The sequence below is a fragment of the Phalacrocorax carbo genome, chromosome 23 (genome assembly GCF_963921805.1).
Source record: "Phalacrocorax carbo chromosome 23, bPhaCar2.1, whole genome shotgun sequence".
In the NCBI taxonomy this organism is placed as follows: Eukaryota; Metazoa; Chordata; class Aves; order Suliformes; family Phalacrocoracidae; genus Phalacrocorax; species Phalacrocorax carbo.
The window spans coordinates 2,276,427-2,282,426 of NC_087535.1; positions in this window are offsets into that span (position 1 = coordinate 2,276,427).

The following is a 6,000-nucleotide window of genomic DNA, read 5'->3' on the forward strand; positions in this document are numbered from 1 at the left end:
AATTGCATCTGCCACCAAACGAGCCACACACGAGAGCCGCCAAGTGCAGCAGGAGGACTCCAGCAGGATGCTCTGTGGGCAAATGTTTTCTGTTTTCGGTTTCTCTCTTGTTCGCCGGGAGGAGGAAATTTTTTCCTCCTCTTTGCATCCCATTGGCTTTCCCGCCTGTCTCCAACCATCCCAGAGAGCTGCCTCACCTCCCGTGGGATCACGAGATGTCACTGAAGGGCTCAGCAGGAGGCGTGGAGGGTTTGCATAGCTCTGTGGTTTGTACAAAGGTCCCTGCGCAGCCAAGACGGCGTTACCCGGAGCCTTGGAAATGCGGGCGAGGCATGGAGCCATGCCTAACGCACAGGTCTGGGAACAGGCTTCTCCTTCTCCAAGGCTGCGTTTTCCCTCCCAGCCTGAAGGTCGGGCAGCGTAGATGAGGGCCAGCAGTCACGGTCCAGCCCCTGGGCTTTTTCTCAAGGGGGTTGATTTTTATTATTTTTCCCTCTGCCATCTGCAGTTTGGGAAAAAAGCCCGATGTTGGGAGCCTGCTGAGAAAAAGCTATAGCTTCCTCTGGAAAGCAGGGAGGCGGCTCAGCTCAACGTGGCTCTGGCACACGAGCTCCAGGGCCGAGGCAGAAGGGGCAGAGTCCGGGGATAATTGTCCTCCCGATGGCACTTAGACACCGAAGCCCCCTCCAGCCTGTAGCACCCCCAGCTGGGCTGGGTGACTGCTGACCAAGCTTGGACCAGGGCTTGGAGGCTGTTCTCCAGTTCTGCTGCTTCTCTGCATGCCCAGGCCAGGTCCTCAGCCTGGAGAAACACCACGTGTGGACAAAAGGAGCTGGGACAACATAACGAAGGCCGTTCCCGCTGTCCTTTGCAAGGACATGCGTTTTGGGGAAGCCCATATGAGGTTCTTCCCTTGCCCGAGGAAGACGTGGGACTCAGTTGGCCATGCTGGCTGCTCTTCTGCGTGTGTCCCAGCCTGGGCTGCCCCAGCTCTGCGCCCGCGGTGAGGACCTTCCCCGAATCCCCGGGGGAGATTCATCCCTGGCTGGTTTATGCCCCTGGTTGGGTGCCAGCATGGCCCTCTGGTTTGTCTTGGGCACGTCCCTGCACCTCTCTGTCCCGCAGGGGCAATGGCCTCGGCCCTGAGCAGCAAAGGGAGTCTGTTGTTCTTGCTTACGTTTATCCTTTTTCTAAAGCTGCAGAGCTATCACGGGTTCAATCCTCAGCCCTTGTTTGTCTGCGCGTCCCTCTCTGCCTCCCAAATATCCCAGAAAACCCTCCAATTCCTAACGTCCGACTCCTTGTAGAGCTTCATCCCAAGCTACGGTTTGATCTGGCTCAGGAACGTGCACGCTGATGGCAGCAAAAATGACTTTATTAATTCACCTGGGGAAATGGCCCGTGCTGATCACAGCCCTGTTTTGCGTTAGCGAGTGGGAGTCGGAGCCCCTCGGTCTGGCCCTCCGAGCCGGGGCCAGATTTGTTACTTAATGAGGCCGACGACGTAGAAAACGGTCCCGTTTCCAGGTCTCACAAAAGCAAAGCACAAACACAAATATCCACCCACGTGTAGTAACGATGCACAAAGGCAGGCGACAGCCTCCGTGTCCCACACGTGCTTTACACGCACGTATACACGTTATATACGCACGCACATTTATGTACGCGTGCATTTTTATAGCCAGCCAGAGAAACGCACTGATAGCTTAATCCCGTGCAAATGTGCATTATAATTTTGCACACAAACGGTGTGTTTCTGCGTCGGTTCACGTTACCAGCGCACGGACACTAAAATCGTGTAAGTTTGTGTCTAGATTGCAGCGAGGCGCAGACGAGCATGCGGAAATCGCACCCGCATAGCTGCAAAAAATACCTAAATTTGTGCAAATATATTACGCTCGCATCGCCCGGACGTAGAGCCCCGTGGAGCTGGATTAGAGCCTTGTGGATGTAGTGCGGAGGGATTCACGTCTGCTGCAATAACCCATGGACACCCTCAGCATGGGCGGCAGGGGGATTTTTTTTTTTCCAGAAAATAGTGAATTTGTTGAAATTGCAATTTTTTTTGTCAAAAATTAATTTTTTAAATTTTTTTTTTTTGGTTATTGAAATCTTGAAGTGACCGTTTTCGTCCTGGCGCTGCTTTGCAGCGCTCGCTTCGGAGCAGCGTTCGGTGTCGAAGCGTGCCGTAAATTAATGATAGCAATAACAATCGAGGAAACAAAACCCGTGAAAACAAACTGCGGGGCTGCGGACGGGCTTAAAGCCGGCGGGAAAGCCAAGCCCCATCGCTTCTGTTTTCGTATGTATTTCGTGGAGATAGATTACAGGAGGAAATTTAAAAAAAAATAAAAAATCAACATTATTTTGGCTTGATTCAAACCGATGTAAATACTAGCAGTTTTTTTGCAGCTGCTGAATAAAAACCCAAGCGTTTATAAAGTGCTTTGAAGATGTAGCGGCCTTTAGAGGAGCTGCAGGAATAAATCAGCTTCATTCCCTCAGGCTGCTTTAAACAAGGATCCGGCCCCGTCCTTGCAGTCGGAGGTAGATTTCCACCACCGGTTAATTTGGTCTCTATAAACTCAATTTTACGCTGGGAGGCAGAGGGACTCGTGAGCCCCGCGTCGCCGGCTGGCAGCCGGAGGGATGGATCCCTTCTCCCATCGCCGTCCCGATGCCGGGCCGTTACGCCGGGCGGCTTTCCGCTTTACTAAGGAAAGATTTGTACTTGGTCCGTGTGGGGGATTTTCAGGCTGCTTTGGAAAGTGCTTCAGGATGCCAAGTTCAGGCTTGTTTTGCCTTCCAGCTGCTCCAAATATATATATATATTTTATATATTTAAAAAAAAGGGCTGAAATGAAGCCTGGAAGTGGCAGCGAGCCGCCGGCGGCTGGGATTCAGGGGAGGTGCTGGGCTGGATGTGTGCTTATGGCTTTAATCACAGTAAAAGATGTGTAATTGGGGGCCGAACCGGTCTTTTGACTCCTAAAATTCTGATAGAGGTTGCAAAATCAGGAATACATCTAGGGATTAAAGGGAATTTATTCCAGATTTGCTCCGTCGGGAAGCGGTAGGATTCGAGTTGATTTGAGTTTCTCATTTTAGAGTAACGCCATTATATGGCATAAATCTGAAATGATGGTGCTAAATAAGGAGGGGTCACTTTGGATTTAATATATACATAACCGGGAGCAGGATCCGGCCCCTGAATTAAAGCAGCAGCTGGTGAAATAGGTGTAAATCAGAGTAACTCGCTGCTGGGTGTTAGTGCAGATTTATGCTGCCCGTCGGATGTACAACAGCCCGGCCGCGGCCGCGGGAATTAATTCCCCTGGGGGGTTTATTCCCCATCGGTGCAGGGCTGGGGTCGGCTCAGTTATTCTGCGTTTGATGGGGTGACCCTGGGCAGAGTTTGGTCTTTATCTGGAAGATGTTTGAAAAACGGTGGAAATGGAGGGGAAAAAAAGCAAAAGGGAGGGGATGTGGGGTATGTTTTTGGGGTGCTGGGTGGGGGGGGAAGTGAGCCCAGCTCCTTCTGTGCAGTGAGAAAAGGCTGAACTGACTCTCTGATCCCAGGAGGGATCGGGAATAAATCCAAGCCCTTCCAGAAATCGGCTTTGTAAAAGCAAATGCGTTTGGCTCCAGGTTTTCCTGCTTGTTCGGGATCTGTGGAGCGGGTCCCAACCCCGCGCTGGGGGGCTCAGCACCCCCCCCCGATTCACACCCGGCTGCCACGGGGGAGCAGGACCCGCACCGCGCCCAGGGACGCCCCGGGATGCTTCCCCCCACTTTGGGGGCTCGTTTGACCCTGCAGCCGGGGCTCCGCCGTCCCGGCAGCCGGCTGGGGGTCCTGTGCCGTGCTGGCCGTGCCGAATTTCCCCGGCGAGGGCCCTGCTCCCTGTCCGGCTGCCGCGGAGGGAAACCCCCAAACCCTGCCTTGGGAGTTTTGAGCTGGACAAAGACCTTCCCTTCCCCAGGGAATTGATGGATTTATTCGCCTCATCCCCTAATGAGCCGCTTCCAGATCCCAGTAAATTATACGCACCGGGACGGATGAAATCTTGCTCCATAAATCAGATCTGAGGCTGACAAGTGCTGCCTGCATCATTATCCCGGCGAGTTCGGAGATCCCAGGTATCGCCGCCTCCTTTGCAAATCCCAATAAATCTGGGAGTAATCATTCCCGACAGAGAGCCAGAAAAAGCACCGGAAAACATTTTCTTCCCTTAAAATGTAAGTGGAAAATTTATTGCAGGGAAAGGAAAAGTTTTCTCCGGAGAGTCCGTAACAAACGACGATGCAAGTAACTCCCCAGGGCTGAGCCGGTGGGATGGCATCACCTTGTGATTACTGGGATAAATTTGTAGCAGCCCCTAAAAATTAGGGAAGATCTTTTTTTTTTGGGGGGGGGGGGTGTGAAACAAGGGGGAAAAAAATAAAGCCAAGTGTCTCCAACTGTGTCCTGAAAGGACAGTGGAGCCAATGTGCCGGAGTGCGTTGCCTTCTGGTTTGCGTTTAGCCTTTGGAAAAAAAAAATCTCCCCTTGAAAACCTCCTCTTTCCTTAAGGGGAAAATTTATTTTATTAAGTGGCCGACACCTGAAAGCAATCGGCTTTTTTCTTGGCGGGGGGGTGGGGGTGGGGAAGGAGCCGTCCCTGGGGGCTCCGCAGGGAAGAAAGCTGTATTTTCTCACTGTTGCTGCTCCTGTACTGCGTCCGTCCGTCCGTCCGAGCGGGTCTCCCCTGGCGGCGGGGCCCCGCTGCCGGGTGAGACCCGCTCGGACAGACGGACGCAGGACGGGAGCGTGCATGGTGCTGTGTGTACACGGGATGCTCTGGTCATCGGCGTTTAAAGTGGTGGGTGCTGGCTGTGTCCTTACCCTCATGGTCCCACCAAGGAGGCACCACCAGGGGACAAAGGGCTCCTTTTTCAGATGGGGAAACTGAGGCACGGGGCACCGCCATGGGTGTTAAGGGTTGCAAACATCCCGCCAGCTCTTCCTCGGGTGGTTTTGCTGATGGGTTGGTGGTGCTTGGCTGCCTTTACAACTGGAGGAAGCCAGGGGAGGTGAGGTTGACACCAAGGAACCACCTTTGTGCATCTCAGGGGCTGTTTTTCCCCTCCTTGCCGTGTGGTTTCCACTTCTGCCAACCAAGGGCTTGGCAGAGAGTTTTGCTTCCCCCAAAGGCGCATCAGCAGGAGCTCTTGTATTTCCATAACGGGATTGTGCATGTCAAGACTTCAAGAGATCAGGCTGGTGGTGATCTCTGTACCTGTCAGGACGAATGAAAGGTGACAACACTGAGAGCGCTGGGGAGGTCGCATGAAAACCAGATGGGCTGTCAAGGCTTCTTGCTTCCCACCGATTCGTTTCGCCTGCTCCGGCTCCTGGCGTGGCCGGGTCGGCTGATTGGAGGTGTGCGGAGAGCAGCTTGCGTGGGGAACGGGAAGGAGCAGGCAGGCAGGAGCAAGCGAGGGGGAGATCAAAGTGCCCGACAGCTTGGAGCCCTGGTTGGCTCGGCAACGTGGTGCTATGGTCCGGGGTGGATGGACGGGAGGAGCGGGATGGAGGCTGAGAAAAAGGCAGGGTTGCCTCGGAGCTGAGCCCAGAAGCATTTAAGCTTTGCTCTTGCTGGAGGATGCTTCTAGCACCCGGTTATTTGGGTCAGGAGGGCAAAAATGGTCTCATGGGACCCACATTATGTCGCTTGGCTGTGGAGGAACTTGTCCCTCAGGGCCAGGACTCTGTTCAGGCTCAGGAGACCTCGGTCCTGTAAAGCAGATGCTGCTTCGGGCTTTCTTTGGGGGTTTTGTGCCTGGCCACCACCATGTTTCTGCTCAGCCCTGGAGGGGTCCCAGCACCCAAACCCAACGTGGGTCCTCATCCGTGTGAGCAGTGCAAGCCAAACCAAGCCCAGCAGCTCTGGGAGGGATGTGGAGCACATCCAGGGAGCTGAGTGGCCACCAGTGGGGCCAGCCCCATGGTTGCAGTGGCCA